Source organism: Drosophila pseudoobscura, chromosome 2 (assembly GCF_009870125.1).
Source record: "Drosophila pseudoobscura strain MV-25-SWS-2005 chromosome 2, UCI_Dpse_MV25, whole genome shotgun sequence".
Lineage (NCBI taxonomy): Eukaryota > Metazoa > Arthropoda > Insecta > Diptera > Drosophilidae > Drosophila > Drosophila pseudoobscura.
This window is the reverse complement of record NC_046679.1, coordinates 8,838,914-8,855,704: the sequence shown is the minus strand read 5'-3', so window position 1 is coordinate 8,855,704 and position 16,791 is coordinate 8,838,914. Positions and strand designations below refer to the sequence as shown.

The window sequence follows — 16,791 nt, the reverse complement described above, 5'->3', positions numbered from 1 at the left end:
TGGTAAATCCATCAGAGGGAAAACAAATCTTCAGTTTATGATTCAGATGCCAAATGGCTGAAACCCGTTGTCGATCGGAATCATAAAACTAATAATAATAAAATTAAAAGGCAACTGCAGTCAGCTGTCAATGGAAATGGATATGAGATTCGTCCATGCGCAGCATTTCCTGCCACAACAATTCCCGTGCAGAGTGCAGATTTCACCTTGAATCTCTCAGATCTTGCGTAACCAAACCCAGCTTCGGGCCAGACCAGACCAGGCCAGGCCAGGAGCCAGCCGGGCCATATGCAAAAACCGTTTTCGGCTAACGAGCAGCGAACATCGAGCGACTTTTCGTGTATTGACAGACTTGTACAAGCTGCTGCATAGCCAAAATAAATAGCTCCACTGCAATGAACCAATGTGGGAAACGGAATGCAATTCAATGTCGAAATTAAAGCCAGACCGAACACCCGCAAAACGCCAGAGTGCAGGCTGCCACATTTCGAGCAATGGGAATGCAAATCGGGACCCAAGTTCGAGTTCGCATCCGATTCCACGCTAAGCGGTTGCCTTGAAGTGCAGATCAAGGCTAAGGCTGGCTAATTTTATTCGCTTTCTGTGGCTTTTGTTAGGAATTTCCACCACTCAAATGGTTTTTCTTTCCCCTAAACTTCCGAATACCATTGGGGGAAAAGCGCCAAAAGCGCAGCGCACCAATCGCCGAAAAAGAAACCGCAACGCTGGCGATAAATCTCACGCTCAACAATGTGGCCAAGAGCCAACCGTGAATGGGGAGTATCGGGGCTCTGGGGCCCAATGAAGTATTTGGGGATATATGTACCATTTTTAAGGGCAATTAGTTGACTATAATTGTGGTATTTATGGGAGGTTTTAATGGTAAATTTATTTAATTACTATGCAAATTTATCTCGTTTAACCTCTGCCTCTCTACTGTGCAAATACGACTTGCCGCCGGGCCGCCGGGCCGCGGCAAAGTGCTCCCCGACAGCTCTGCAGATGGCTGAACTTTAATCGAAGAGAGCTGCCGCCTGGGGGAGGGAGGCCATGCTTGTTGCATAAAAGATGCAATACGGCTTCGGCTGACTGTGCAATGTTTCCATGACACTGAAAGATAGCGCTGCCCCACGCTCGGCGCACGCAACGGGAGCAGCTTTAGCTCATCCCTATGCAACGGGAGGGATTTCGATGGATAGTGGTGGTTGCTATGTAGATGGTGGCTAGTGGCTGGTGGCTGGTGGCTGCCGGATGGCGGGTAGGAAGCTGGCGACGACGACGACAGTTGTTGCTTCCTGCATCTATTGTCGCTTGTTATTGCCAGCGGGGATTGGGGCAAAGATGGAGGATGGCTTTGGCGATGGCTTTGGTGGCATCTCCTCCGTCTGCCCAGCGCCACTTCCTGCTTGTTAAGCAAACGAAGAGAGCAAGAGAGAGACTCAGACGCAGACAAAGACAGAAACAGAGACAGAGACGTGCAACGTGCAAATTTTTTGATTGTTGAATACGAATTTTGTTTAAGTTTTGTGTAAATTTTTTATTTGGTTGCAGCATGAATGGTTTTTGCCGTTTGACTGCTTCGCTTTTACATTTGACATTTTTGGTGGCACTGGATGTGGCCTCTGCTGCCTTGCTGCCTCTGTGGATGTTTCAGATGTTGTAGATGTTGCCGCTGGCGCCAAATGCATCTCCCATCTGTCCACGATGGTATCATCGTTGGATAGGCAAGATTCAGGCAAGATTTGCAGACTTATTATTTATTGTATGTTTGTTTCTCCGATTGTCTTCGATGTTCGCTTCAATTGAAAATGTTGCTGCTGTTGCAGTTGCTGTTGTTGTTGCGGTTGCTGGTCGCTCACTTTTAAATGCTAATTAGTGTCAGCGACTTTTTGCTGTAGATTTCGGTTTCGGCCTCCTCGTTTAACTGTTGACCATTTGGCAATTTAAAGTTGCCCCGCAAGCCACGTTGCAGCAAATTGTCTAAGGTCACCGGCAAATGAAAATGTTTATGTCCGATAACGAATAGGCCACTCGGAATGGTCCCTCAGAGACTTAGACACTCGGCCCGGTGTCTCTTAGACACCTAAAATATCACTGCAAGCCTTGTCTTTAAGCTTGGCTCAAACCGTTTGTCATTAACCTTCGCTCACAGCCGGCAATTAAAAGTTGTTTCGTGTGACTTGATAAAGTAATTTGGGATTTGGATTAGTTTATGTCCTCAACAGATGTTGGCTTAACTTTGCATATAGTTTTCTCCTAAATTAAGGGATAAAGGTCCCCTAAATTTTAGCTTAAAGTTCCACAGGATGTTTGGATAAAAGTAAAATCCAATTTATTTGCCTTCTGAACCTGTTCTGTGCTCTGTGCTCGCCCATCCAACCGCATTCCAATTCCATTATAAGCAAATGGTTCGCAGAACCATTTCCTTTCCCACTTTCCTTTTAGTTGGGAAGGGCTTCGAGCTGGTCTCCTCGATGGCCCCCACCATCAGCTGCTGACTTGCAATTTTTTGCTCACATTTCAGGGGCCACAAGAAGGAGCTGTTAATTTAATTGCAGTACGTGTGAGCGTGAATGTGTGAATGTGTGAGTGTAACCGAATGGTGCACATGGGTAGACCAGTATTCTTTTGAGCACATTTCATTCGTGTGGCGCCGGGCATTTCTGCTTGAAATTTGCATGACTTTCAGCCATTGAGGGATGTAGTCGTGTGGCCGTCTGGCCATGTGGCCATGTGATGGGGCAGAGCACTTTTAATATGCATTCGTCTTCTAATGGGCTGCAATTTCCGTTGAATGTTACATTACATCCAATTTGCTCGCCAGTGTACGGACACCCCTGACATTTGTAGGAGACAACAAGGCGACAACCCCACCACTGCCTGCCTTACTTTTTCCAGCTTTTCGGGACCTTTTCAGGATCTAACTGGCAAATGGAAAATGGAAAAGTCGTGTCGCGCGGCAAACACATTAATCATGCGGTTGCAGTTGCCCTGCACACGTGCCACATGTCTCCCCTTTTGGAGAGCTCCGCGCAGTTCGCACATTTAGCAGTCTTTGAAGTTGCTGGCAAACACTTGGCACCACCAACTTATCCAGAGCTCAAAGTTGGAGCAGCAGTTCTCCAGGAGTTGCCGCTTCTCACTTGAGGTGGCAGCCAGCTGGGACCTGACTCTTTCTGCTGACACAGTAACACGACCCCGAGTCGAGCGGGCTGCAACAACGGAAACGAGTTTCGGTTTCCTTTCAACCGAAGGCGCACGCCTTGACTGCCAAAAAGCAAACTCAAGCCCAAACCCAAACCCAAACTCAAATTCAAATTCAAATCCAAATCGAAAGCAAACGGCGGAGAAAATCTGGGGCGGTGTTGCCTGCAATTAAATGCATTACGTTGGAGGCGCCCGCCCATAAATGCGAATGGCTTCATAAAACGGGCGCGCAGCATGTCGTATGCGTAATTTTACAAATGAAGTGCAATTCGAGGCGCAAGGCTGGAAGCTGCCACCGAGGCTCTCGTCGCTTCGTAGCTCTCGAAGCGAAAACGTGTGAAAAAGAAACTTTTAGCTGCGATTCCAATTGTGCTCCAGCCTGCTCTTTATGTCTGCCCGTATCGTAAAAGTTTAGTTAATGAAATCGTAAAAGTCAGGCAGCATTGAGGGAGAAACAATCAAGTCGAGACGCCGCCGCGTTGCCCGGATGAAGGACGACTTGTGTCTGCGGCAACAAAAGATGCCAGCGGATGGATTATGCATTGAATACCAATGAGGTTCGCCCTCACACAGATTTGCATTTGTCGAAATTGTGTTGCACTCGTCAGCTACACGATTATTTGCAATTGATTCACTCGGAGTCGAGAGTCGCAGCCGGAGATGGAATTTTAAATATCTCGGTTTCACAGCTCCCATGGAGTCCCCCCGCGCCCCCCAGCAAATAAGCAGCGAAAAAGTTGAAATTGTGGAAGTTGGAGTTGAAGAGAAATCTTGAAATTGGAATTGGGTTTATAATGCCAATTGTAGTGTAATTTTGCTCTGGGGATCCCATGGGGCGGGTGGGTTAAGCTGTTTGGGATTGCGGTCACTGAGGCGATTGTGCCTCTCCAAATGCATATTTAATGGGTGACAATCGCTTGGTGACATCAAAAAGGTTTTCCAAATTTGTTTGCGCATTTCCTGGAACCAAATTTGGAGGCAGCAGCTGCACGTGCCCCAAGCCCAACGAGACACTCCGTCACGTGCGATTTTCGGCCCATCGATCCAACATTGCCTTTGCATTTGCATATCTGTCGAAATAACTCATCAAAGCGTCAGCCGTTGGAGCCATCTACGAGTACTCCTCCTCCAAACGTGGCCAATTCCGCTGGAGTTGGCTTTGTGGGCTGGCTATGGGTCTGTGACTGGAGTCAGAGCTAGAGTTAGAGTTAGAGTCTTGGATACTTTGTGTAATTTGGCGCGTTGGCAACTGTGGAAGAAGATAATGCAAATGGTCATTAGGCGCAGAGTTGGATTTGCAACTTTATTGGCCGGCTTATGTAATCGTGTGTCTTGTGGCCAGAAGAAACCACAATTATTTAAATTGCGCTGTCGAAGATGTAAAGATGCGTGGCCAGTGCCAGTGCCAGCTCCAGTGCCAGTGCCTGTGCCTGGCATTCCTTTTACTTTTGCGGCACCCCAAAAACAGACTTAGCACCAGGCACCATCTTTACGTATATCTTGGTATCTTTTGTATCTTTCCATTGTTGCGTGTGGCAACAGAGTTTCCTTGGCTTCTCGCTCAAGTGGTCACTGTATTCCTCTCCATAATTCTGCTTCTGATGTCACAGATCTTTGTGGTTGGGTACACTCCTTGAACTCCTTAAAGCGTTCGAGTAGACTTTCAGAATCTGTCACTGTATGTGTTTGGAGCCTTGAATTCATTTGTTGAAATCATTTTAAGGGCCTTGTAATTGAGTTTGCCAGTGGAAAAGCATTACCAGAGGAGTGAAGGGAGCACGACGGCACCCACCCCACCCCGCTCTAAATTGCTATTAAATTTCGAATGCCCATGAAAATCTGCTTCATCCGGACCATCGCGCAGCAAGGAGCCAAGGATCTCTCCAACAAGTTTCGGCACAATGTAATTGAAGTTGACAGCAGAGCAAAAAGTTTGTTTTTTGTTTAGGGTGGAGAGGGGTACGAGTATTGGTATTGTAAACAAGATGCGAAACACGAAATCATATTTTGCGCAAATGGGTTTCAGTTTTCACACTTTTAAGGACGGCACGACTGAGACAACAGACGGAAATCTGAGGTCAGAAGATTGATTGAGCGAAGGCATGCCATGGCCCAAAGCCATTCGTTTCCAGGGCAGGGCCAGGGGCGGGGGCGGAGCAAGGCCAATGGGGAAAACACTTTGGACCAAAATACACAGAGAGGAAGCCAAAAAAAACTTGTTAAAATCAATTAAGGGCACCCTCAGCCACTGACAGACTGAAAAGTGAAAGAACGGCCGACAAATGACAGTCGAATCAAAGAGTGGAGTGGACCATCGCTCGGTTACGCAACAGCACCATCAGGATGCAATCCGAATCAAGTTATGAAAGATGAGAGACTGCGGCAGTGGTCTCTGCCTCGATTGAAGCAACAGAGTGCAACAGAGCGGCGCGATAATCAATGCGATTTATGGTGACTGCAAAACGCGTGGCAAACGCGCCAAAAAGGATTCACTCCGAAGACCGGCTGCCGGGATCGATCGCCCCCAACTCCCTCACCACATCTGCATGGCCCCCGAACCCGAACCCGATCCCGAACCACCGCTGCAGTCCTCGCCCTCGTCGATTAGGTAAGCGGCCAGTCGAAGCGTAAATTGAGCCAAAGATAAACGACCAGTCCCGGACTTCAAACCGAGATTGAGATTCCCATCGGAATTGGCAAGGCGAACTTTACTTTCGCTTTTGCGGTTAAGACGCGGCTGAAGACGATGCCTGTTTTATATCTGTATTTCTTCGGGTTTTGTCCGTCTTTGGCCGCGACCAATATTATTCACTTTGCAGAGACTCGTAATTAATGTGAATGCTTAGCCGGGATCTGAATATGCCAATCTGAGTGGCAGTTGCATTACTCATTTATCTGCGAAGGAAAAGGATTTTGTACCAGGCACTTGTTCACATTGAAAGGGTTACATGTCCACTTTGATAACTGCTGGGAGTGGGAGGAGGGCTCATCTGAAGTACTTATGAAGATCTGGGGGCACATCTTAAGTGAGGAGACCCGCGACACTGGTCGCTTGCAAATCAAAACTCGCGCGTTTGGAAATTTTTTATTTTTGATGAGAGTGTTGAACATTGCAGATTCTTTTACCACAGAATGTTGAACATATCACAGTCTTTGGGACATCAGGTTCATAAATCTATCCCTTCAGAGCTCCCGTCCCTACAATCTGTCGAGGGTATCCAGAAAAAGCTCTGGGAATAGAATATTTGCACTCAGATTTGAAAATGTATACCAATGGATATAGCACCGAGAGTGGAAGTCGGAATAAGAAAGTTTTGTACTTATATTTTACCATTAATATTAAAATATTTTCTTAAATATATTCAAATAGATTAAAAATTTAAGTAAATATATTATATAAAGCGTTTTATATTTTGGTTAAATATTGACAAAAAAAAACTTTTCACTTTGTTTTTAATTAAAAACCGATTATTTAATTTAATTCATAAATTTTTTTGCCCATTTTTGCCACTTTGCTCTGAGTGTCCCCTGTCCATACATATATCGTCAATGCATTCAATCTTTAGACAGTGTAAGGTTTATTCCCTCAATTTCCCAGTCCACCTGTACAGTACATATACATATATCTAGGGTATCCACCTCTCGCGGTGATTTCTGGGTTTCAATTATATCAGTAATTTGATTTGGTGTGTATTTGCATGCAAATGTGGCTGCCGTTGCTTGTTTTGCCTGTTTCTGTTGCCTCAACTGCTGCTGCTGCTGCTGCTGCTGCTGAGGTTGTGTTGTCATCGTTTCAGTTGTTAAAGCACTCCGAAACCGCTTCAATTGGCAGCGCAAATATTAATGAGCGAACGTGTCCGAGATGTTGACGATGCCCGACGGGGCAGGCGATGGGGCGGCCACGACTTGGTATGCAATGTGGTGATAATTGTCCCTTAACCAAAATGACTTCATCGAAAATGCGGAAAAGATGATCAATGGGGAGAAAGATAGTGAAAAGGCAGGGGCTTACATCATTGGCCTGAGGCATAAAAAAGAAAGAGCGCGTATTCTGTGGCAAGGCCAAATCATAAAACACCAAATTGCAGGCAATTTAAACACCTCCAAAGCGATAAGTCCCAAGGCACTTTGCCACCTGGCATGGCAGCTCACGCACAGATGTCCCATGTCCGTTGTCCGCTGTCCGTTTTGTGATGAGGGACGCGGACACCAGACCGGACCTGGGGCACGCCAACGGATGCGGGGCATTATTTTGCGTGAAAAATGTATAAACATTTTGCAAGTTTCTTTCGAGTTTTAGATACATCTACTGACTGCCGTTCCGCCCCAAAACACATCATCATCATCGACTAACACACACATATTGAAAGACAGGGAGACAGGCAGACAGGCGGACACACGCACTTGACACGCGGCTCGATTAGGGGCTTATGAAAATTGCACGAGGCACGGAAAAGGTCACTGGTGGAACTGGTTTCGATCTAGCTGCCACGGATTCGCGGATTTTCCCGTAGTTGCCACAACGAATCGAATCGAACCGAAACGAAACGAAACCGCAAGTGGTCGCATTAACGAGCTGACCATTTGTAACCTTGTAGACCTTGCCACAGTTGCAGGCCTGCAAATTTGCAACAGCCTGCCGGCAACCCACAGTCCCCCACCCATCCCCCTGCCAAAATCACAGTCCACAGTCTGGTTTTTGGTCTGGTCTGGCCAAGGCGAAGGAACCCGCTGAACATTTAACCTTTCGAATGGGGAAACGTGTCAGGAAGTGCTCTGGCATAACACCAGACCCAAGGCGAGCCCCATCCAAAATCCAAAGTGCATTCACAAGATACAAGATACGACTAGTCGTATAGTTCGTACAGTATGAGATAAATTTGGCCACGACTTTGCCCTGCAGCAGGAGACAGCCAGAAATTTACCAGCTTTTCATAAGTACTACCACTTTTTCATATAGTATTTTACTTTGCTTTAGTATCGTTTCTCATCAATGTTTATGATTTGCATAAAATCACCTTTAATTGGATTACTCTTTCATTGGAATAGTAATCGGTTTACTATGAGAACCTGCACGGAATCTTTTATGGCTAACAATTTTAATTGTGGGATAATCAACTTTTGTGACTCATTAAACGGGGAATTGGAAGCTCTTGGAGTAATTCAGGAAACCGTTTGAAAACGTTTTCCTTTGCAACTTTTGCAATGCAGAGCAGAGATCTTGGTAGTTTACAGAAAGGACAAGCTACCTCTTGTCAGCTTTTACAGAACTGGTTCTTCGAGTTCTTGCCACATTCGTTGAATCGTTGTCTGTGATTAAGTGGCCGACGTTCTTCAACTTGCAACCAATTTCTGGCCTATGGCTTTCCTCTTTTTCCTCTTCCTATTTTGGCATTACATTTTCGATTGGGCTCGCTGGGAAAAGCTATCAGCCAGCCAGTTTCATTTTCCTCGCAGTAAACAGCGTGTCCAATGATTTCCCATGTGCCTGAATGGGCGTGGAGGACCACAAAAATATGCACAGGGAAGGGAATTCCAAATGTCAAGATGGGTAAGTGGAAGCCTGAAATGCATGGCCAATGCGGCTGGCTGGGCTGGCTGGGATGGCAGTGCCATTAGCATTAGGATTATGTTTGGATTTCGGTCACACATGCAAGCCCGAGCGCGTATCTCGTGGATGCATGCAACGATGCGTTCCGTGTGCCACCGTGGCACCAAGTCTCCCGTTGCTTATGCAACGCCGCTGCAACGGTGAATGCTTGTCGCAAAACTTTTACGCAGTTATGCTAAACGATCACATTGTCGAGGCAGTTAGGCGCCGCCCTCTAATTGCCATTCGCACGAACGCATCTCCCAATGGCCAGCCGTGCATCCGATGCAACAGCAGCAGCATCTGTATCTGTATCTGTATCTGCATTTGCAACTGCACCTCGAGTGCGTGCCGGTGCCCCTGGCTGGGAGACTTTAATCAACCGGAGCACTCATTACTGCAATTGCTCACGTTTTAATTAAGCGGACTGGGGGAGCGATGCTACTGCTGGCCAACGGCAAACATTCAGCACCACACTTCACTCCACAACACCACTCGGGGAACAACAGATACGCTCTATCTGTAGCTCACGGATGCATCTATCTGCATGGCCACATTGCATCGTGTCGTCTCTGCTGGTGTCGCTTCGCGCTGTCTCTGTGTGTACGAAACATGCAGAACCGTTGTTTGTTTTTCGGGCAAAAGGAGAGAAAGTGCTCTTTTTTTTGCATGCTTCTTTCGGCATTTCTTTTGGTTACCCCTCGCCAGAGAAATGGCCAAAATAAATTTTCCCAGCCAATTTTTTGTTTTCCTTTCTTTGATAGTCTTGTGCTAACATCTTTCATTACTCAGCGAAACCAATCCGTTTTTCGACCCTTCAGTTGTGGTTTCAATTTACAAACTCTGGAATCCGGAATCGTGAAAGAGGAAACCGAAACAGCACTAGAAGGAGCTGAAGGCTTTGGCTAACCTTCAAGCACTACAGCTATTTTAGTTGATTCAATCTTAAAGTATTATTCCAAAAGCAATACAGTACAAAAGGTTATGTTCAGATGCCTATATTCAATTCCCCGATTACCATAATCCTATAATTCTATTGACTCTTTTTTTGAGTGCAAAACAAAAACCCAACGAATTGGGTAGCACGCGACATTTCCGTAAACGGCAGACAATGGGACAATAGTAGCAAAAGTCACACAACACAGCAGACGACACCTTAATAGCTCCATAAAACGTAGCAACAATATCCACAAAGGCACCGAACGCACTCGCAAGACCCAAGGAGGGATTGAGGCTGGAAAAGGTCGGAGATGCTGCTGGGTCATGAGATGGGGTCCGAGTCGATGATAGCTCCCATTATTCCCGTCATGAGAGCCATTCGTATGGGAACGGGAGACGGGGTTCTGGAATGATATTTACTGTTGGAGCGGTTTATTTGAAAATGGCGTGACAACAACCCAGCTCAACCGTGCCACAAAAAGAGACTCTCCACTTGGGCCACTGGCCACTAATTCACTTCACAGTTTTTGGACTCCACAAGCCAGAGATGCGCTGCGGTGCGCTGCGGCCTGGCCTCGGGCCCGGGCCATGGCTTTAACAGCACGACGAACGTGCTGCCTTCCACTTAAGGCTACAAATCATTTTGCGGCAGATGGCAGGGCAGGCAATGGGAATAAAGTTTTGGGAAGGGATGGAGATGGGGATGGGGATGGGGATGGGATGTAGATATAAAGTTATATGTGGATGGATGTACTCGTACTTCAACTAGTGTCTGTGTGGGATGGGAATTGCTGGCAGAAAGAAAACAAAACTCGCACACACTCCCATAGGGACACAGATAAGGATTGGCTTGGTTGTTGGCTATTACGACACTTGGCAACTGGAAGATTTATGCCGCAATTACCGCAAGTGTAAACTAATTACGGGTTTAAAGTGCCAGCAAAGAGATAATGCCGCCACACAACAAAACGAAGGCAAAGCTGGCTTTGAAGTTGACTCCACTTCTGGTGGCACTACTGATGCTGCAGCGGCACCTTCTGGTCATTAAGAGCTACTACCAGCCTCACGCCATAGTATAGTTCAGTGGCTATTAACTGACTGGCTTATCAATTTGAGTTATTTCTACGTCGAATGGAGGAAAGTTTTGAGGGCTTTCATCCTTCATTCCCTCCACTTTTCGTGACTGCCATTTCTCAACTCCAAAGCTGGCTACCTGTTGGCCTTTTGATTGCTGTGCCCCTCTGTCTGTTTGGCCCGATGCTATCATCCTGCCAGCGCGGTAACAAATGAAAATTCGAGCTGAAAATTAAACGGGGGAAAAGCTCCCGTCGAGGGTGTGCTCTGTCAGACAAATAAATGCCCAGCAGCCTTTGTCCGCTTCATGGTGTTGTTCACATTTTAATTACAACGGCCTCGGTGTTGCCTCCATTGGCGCTGCCACAGGTTGGCACTGTGCCACGGCCCAGCCCCTAAAGGGGGGTAATGCGGTGCCAAGTGGTATTTCGGCTGGCAGCATGATAATCTCCGTGATGACACGGAAACCCCTGCCTGGAGCGCAGATGGATGATGTCTCGGGTTATGGGTGGAGCTGTTTTAATGCTAATCTCTTTGGCTGTGTCTGCTTCAAGTCTCTTACAGCACTCGTTGCTTGGGTTCGTATTATGGCATTATGAATTCATAACTCTTTGCTGCATCTTAATTTGAATATTTGTATGCTAAGATATGACTGGACTAAATGCACAAGAACTATCAAATATTATGTGTACAATCTTAAAGATCAAAGCTTAAACCATAACTCCAAGCGTTTCCCATCTTTGGTCATCAGACATTTGCATTGGACAAATGCATTTGGCTTGTTAGCTGTCGCCATCGCCATCGCCTCCATTCATTGCGTATACGCAATGTTATATTACAGCCTCCGTTGATTGCAGCTGCCATTTGATGTGCTCATCTGGTTCTGGTGCTGGCCAGTGCACTCATGTAAATGGACTTCATTAGACTGCTTCGCTGCATTGATGTTCTCACTGACCCCGAGAGGAGGAGAACGCCTCCCAATTGTGCCTGCCCCATGCTGACATCAGCCGGGCCGGGGCATCTTCATTAGGGGCACACGCTTCGGAGGCTGATCGGTTTTAGTGCGTCACTGACACGGATAGCTGCCATGTCGAATGCAAGTCCAATCCGAGTACCTTTCACTTTTGTAGAATAAACTTGTTCGAACTCCAGCCAAACAAACACAGCCGACAAACAAGCAAACAACACTGGAGAGGCAGCAGCGACTGGCAGAGGGGCTCGGGCTCAACCGACAAGATGTTTCTTTATGCAACACAAGAGCCACAAAGGCAACAAGGCAACAGTCGATGCAACAGATGTAACAACAAATGCTCCGACAGCTGTCGGCCAAACAGCAGCTACCACATGCCACACCAGTAATCCCCTCTCCGACTCGATGACAGTGCTGCAAGTCATGCTGCAGAGGATGAGGATGCCCCTCGCCAAAGCTCGCCAAAGCAGGTATCTCAGACAGTTTTGTGGATTTTTATTCTCCCCCGAAGCGTTGCAAGAACGCCACTGAAATTTATATACAGGTTGAGTCAGTTCCTTGAGCCTGGGAGCTATTAGAGTCTCTCTTTAATTTACGAACATTAATTGGTTAATTTATTGTCGCCAACACCGGTGGCGGCAGTCCGGCAGGCAAAACTCCTGCGCCGTTGCGCCACAATAAACACGGCATTTAGTCTTATTGATTTAACCAGAAATTACAAATACGAGAAGAAAAACGAATGGCCGAAATGGCAGACGGATAAATTTTATAGTCGAGGGCAAACAAAGTTTCGCTGAAACGGGCCCATAAAATCGAATGTTAATGTTAATGTCTTTCTACGTGTTTGCTCAATAATTGATGGACACCGACCCAAAGCCAATGAGCGTCAATGAGCAGAATGGACATTATGCAATGCTCATTAGGAAATGATTCCAGCCTCGAAAACTCGAGTCGAATGAATAATGAAGATTAAGGAATGTCAATGTTTGGCCAAAGCTCATAAATCATCAGACGCAAACAAATGTGTAACTTGGCCTTAGAATAGTAAAGAAATTGTATGACAAATCCCATGAATGATAGAACATACTCGTATAAGAAGATCAAGTTTTTCCTACGATTTCTAAATCATAGGACATTTGGGAGTACAAAGTTCTCAATTTAAAACCCAAAAAAGTATACTTCAGAGACTCTTCCAAAGTTCCCCCTTTTGTCATAGAAATAGCAATTATTTTGGCAACATTTAACTTCAACAATGGCTATGTTTATATTCATTTCACGTGCGGTCTTTCTAATAATTTTGGCAAAACGCAATTTAATTTCAAATTGTAATACCATTTCCAGACTTTATTAAATTTTCAATTACCCATATATCAATAGAGAAAGTGCATATATCAATACTTAATTGAGCTACCATACACCACGTGGCCCCAGCCCCAGCCCCAACTACTGGGAGCCACAGGAAAATGCAAAAATAAATGTTTGCCATGAACTATTGCCGGCAATATTTCAGCTACAGTTTTGCACAATTTCTAGAGAATGAATTTGAAATTTTTCAACCAAGCTTCAGACTGCAATTGGAGTTGACAGACAGGTAGAGGCAAACAAATTGTTGTAAAATAAATCAATGGCATGGAAAGGGCTCAAAAGTGTATTGGGAAAAGTCATGGGGCAGAACCGGAATTTCAGAGAGAGGCGGATGGAGAGATGTGAACTGGAGGAGGGGGACTGCACGACTAATTGCAGCCTGTTGCTGGAGATGTTGCTGTTGCTGTTGCAGCTGCTGCATCGGTGAGTTTTATCTTTTAATTTGCCACAAAACGCACAAAGTGCAACCCTGTGTGTGGGTGTATCTCTGTGTGTGAGTCAGCAAGCGATGCAAGCGAATCCACTGGCCAGGCCTGGGAATCCTCTCACTTTTTTTCACATGCACCGCCCATTGTGTCGGTATGGGTGCTGCCCCTGCCGCCGTTGCTTCTGCTGATGCTGCTGCTGCTGATGATGAAGATCCCAGCTGGCTGCCTCACTGGGTGCCTGATGCTGCTTGCTGGATATGACACAGATTACGTAATACGAAATTAACATTTTAACACAATTCAACAGAAAGAGAAGACTGCGACGATGCAGCCAGTGGCAGTGGCGTTGCAATGTCTGCAGCCGGAGAAATAAAAATGGATGAAAGAAAAACTCAAAATGGGAACCCGTTGCGGGACTGCAGACTGAGGAGTGTGGAGTGTGGAGTGTCCGCCTCTCTTTGGACCTGCCCATGTCTGGCGATGGGTCATCAGTCTTTGTTTCGTGGCATGGTCAGCGAGCATCGGGCCGGACATCGGGCCGGGCAACGGGCCGGGCCGGTCTTTCGACGGGGGGGCTTAGTTATCAGGATGATGATGCTACTGATGGCCAATACATGAACACTCTCGGGCCGTAAGTTACGCCTCTTGCAGTCAATTATGCAATTAACGTTTTGCATCCAAACAAGAAGCAATCGCGTTAACAGCATCGGCATCCCCGCCAAATGAGCCAAGTTTCCTACACATTTATTGTACCGGCCAACACTTTGACAAAACATACTCAAATGCAGACTCGAAGATGTAGTCGCCTCCGGCCTGGGCGACGGCCAGCTGCCGCAAACCAAAAAAGAAACGAAATAAGAAAATACTGATACTCAATCCAAAGTTGCAATCGCCTGTGGCTGTGGCTCTGGGAGACTGTGAAGTGTCATCGCCCCTGGTCGGCAATAATACTACCTCCGTTTCCCTTTCCCTTCACGCTTCAGACTCATATCGTGGCTGATTGTTTTGCCTTATTGTACGGTCTTTATGGGTGTGTTTCCCAGCAATTAGATGGACTGTGATTTGCAACTCGTGCAAACGAATTTAGGAAACACTTGACAAATATTGACAAAGTGCCACCACAAAAGGGAATGCAATTTATGAATACAGTCTTTTTTGCAATGATAAATTGAAAATCACTTACGGGCCAACGTTCGTTGAATGCAGAAAATGTGTAAAGGAAAAACTATGGTTGATGTGTCACTTCTGGTCTTTAATGAACTATTTGATGGAATAATCATGCTCTTAGGACACCTAAACATGATGATTGATTCGGGTGATGGCTTTAACGATTGCTTGAGATCTTATTATATTCTTTTTCTATGATACAACGACCTCCGTTCCACCATCCTTCTTTCCATACCCCAAAGACATCACGTATACGCTACATGGTCACATCGCTCTCCATAACCACGCTTCGTCCAGCAATTAATTGGAATATTACCAAATAATCGTGTAATTTTCAATTGATATTTAACAACAAGTCGACAATTACGACCACGAGGAAGCCCGAAAAGTGAACCAAAGACGAGTACCCCTGGGGAGAGCAAGTACGAGTAATTTGCTAATCATTTTTGAGCTGGCGATTGGCAGAAATGTTTGAAAGACGTAAGCATACAAGGAGGAAACTGTCAACGGCAGCAGCAGGGGGGGCGGAGGATAGGCCGACGAAGGGAGGCAGCCGGCTGGCCATGAGAAAATGAGAAATCCAAGTCAGCAAAATTGTTGCCGAGTTAAGTAACCAAATAACTGTTTGAAGCCACTCGTACTTTTTTGGGAAACTGCATCGAAGGATGGTCAACTCAGCCGTCACAGGAGGGCGATGGTGGGGCCAAATGAATCGGAAAAAGTGAATGGCAGATGAAGCTGCAGTCAGTTGTCGCCTCGGGCTCGAATTGGGTAACATTGCACCGCGCAGTGGGCGAAACTGTCAGCCGCTGGAGCGGCTGTGGATGGGAGATGACAGAGTCCCTGTCCGCTGTCTGCTTTCTGCCGGCAGTCATTGGTCTCTCATTTGGGCCCTGTCTTTGTTCTCCCTCAAATATGGCGATTATAATTACTGCTCAATGACGGATGTCCACAAGTACACATTGGCCCGATGCAATGAAGCGTAGGTTTTGATTGCCGGCCAAAGAGAGAGGAGCCCCGTCCAGCTGTGCGAACGAATGGCCAGGAAAGGTCGTCATCTTCATCTTCATCGTCATCGACAGCATACAAATTTTCACTCTCAGCTAACTGGCTTTCTTTGTGTCGTCGTCGTCGTCGTCATCGTCATCGTCATCGTCGTCTGGCAGAGGAATCTCAGCTGCACCATTGGCCACAGGCCGAGGAGGCTCGTTTGACAACTGGTTACGTGGTCGTCATTCCACCCGCACCAGCACCCGACCCGACCCGCACTCGCACTCGTAGTTGGAGTTGCAGTTGCAATGATTTCCTGGAAGACCAAACGCTGGATGCCATCTTCAGACGCAGTCGATGTCGATGTCGAAGTCGCAGCCTCAGCCTCAGCCTAGGCCTCCAGCTGGCAAGTGTATAGGCTTCGGAGACCGATGTACCAAGTACGAGGTGCACCGCATATATCTCTACTCATTTATTTGGCTGAGGCGCTGCAAGTTTATTGTAAATAGTTGCTGCGCATGCGCCGTGTGATTATGTGAGCATTACATGCCATTTGGCACGCTGCCAAAGACCCAGCCTAGGCCCAATCCCAAAAACCAAACCCAAACCCATACCCACACCGAAAACCCGTACCCAAAACCATGATAGCCGTTCGTTCAGAGGAGCAGGAAGCCAGCCTTGCCACGCTTGCTCCTCATTGACCCCAGAAATGTGGCGGGGGGGGGGGGGGGGGGGGGGGGGGGGAACAAAAAATGCAAAATCAATTTGAAGATTGCTGCTTCGACAGCTGTCGTCGTGCGGCACAGACGCTCGAGCAGCCTCCGTTGATGCCGCAGTTCGCGTTCGAGGGTGCACAGGTAGTGGCAAGGTGCTGCTATTGGGGTTAAACTTTAAAGTCAACAAAAAAGCTCAAAGGAGATGGCTCGGATCGATTGAGTCTTTGATACAACTTATGCAACGTCTGAATGAGAGAGATTCAAAATAAAGTTGTAAGCTGTTAAATCATAATAAAAAAAACTTTATTCAAGTCTTTCTAGCAAACTAATTCTTTGAAAATTCAC

The 16,791-nt window shown here is 46.6% G+C and overlaps 1 protein-coding gene across 3 annotated transcripts in view; it reads right to left on the bottom strand.

Annotated features, from left to right (window-relative positions):
- Positions 1-16,791, bottom strand: part of RYa-R (RYamide receptor) — a 60,410-nt gene that overhangs the window by 12,426 nt on the left and 31,193 nt on the right. The gene's annotated exons all lie outside the window — the stretch shown is intronic.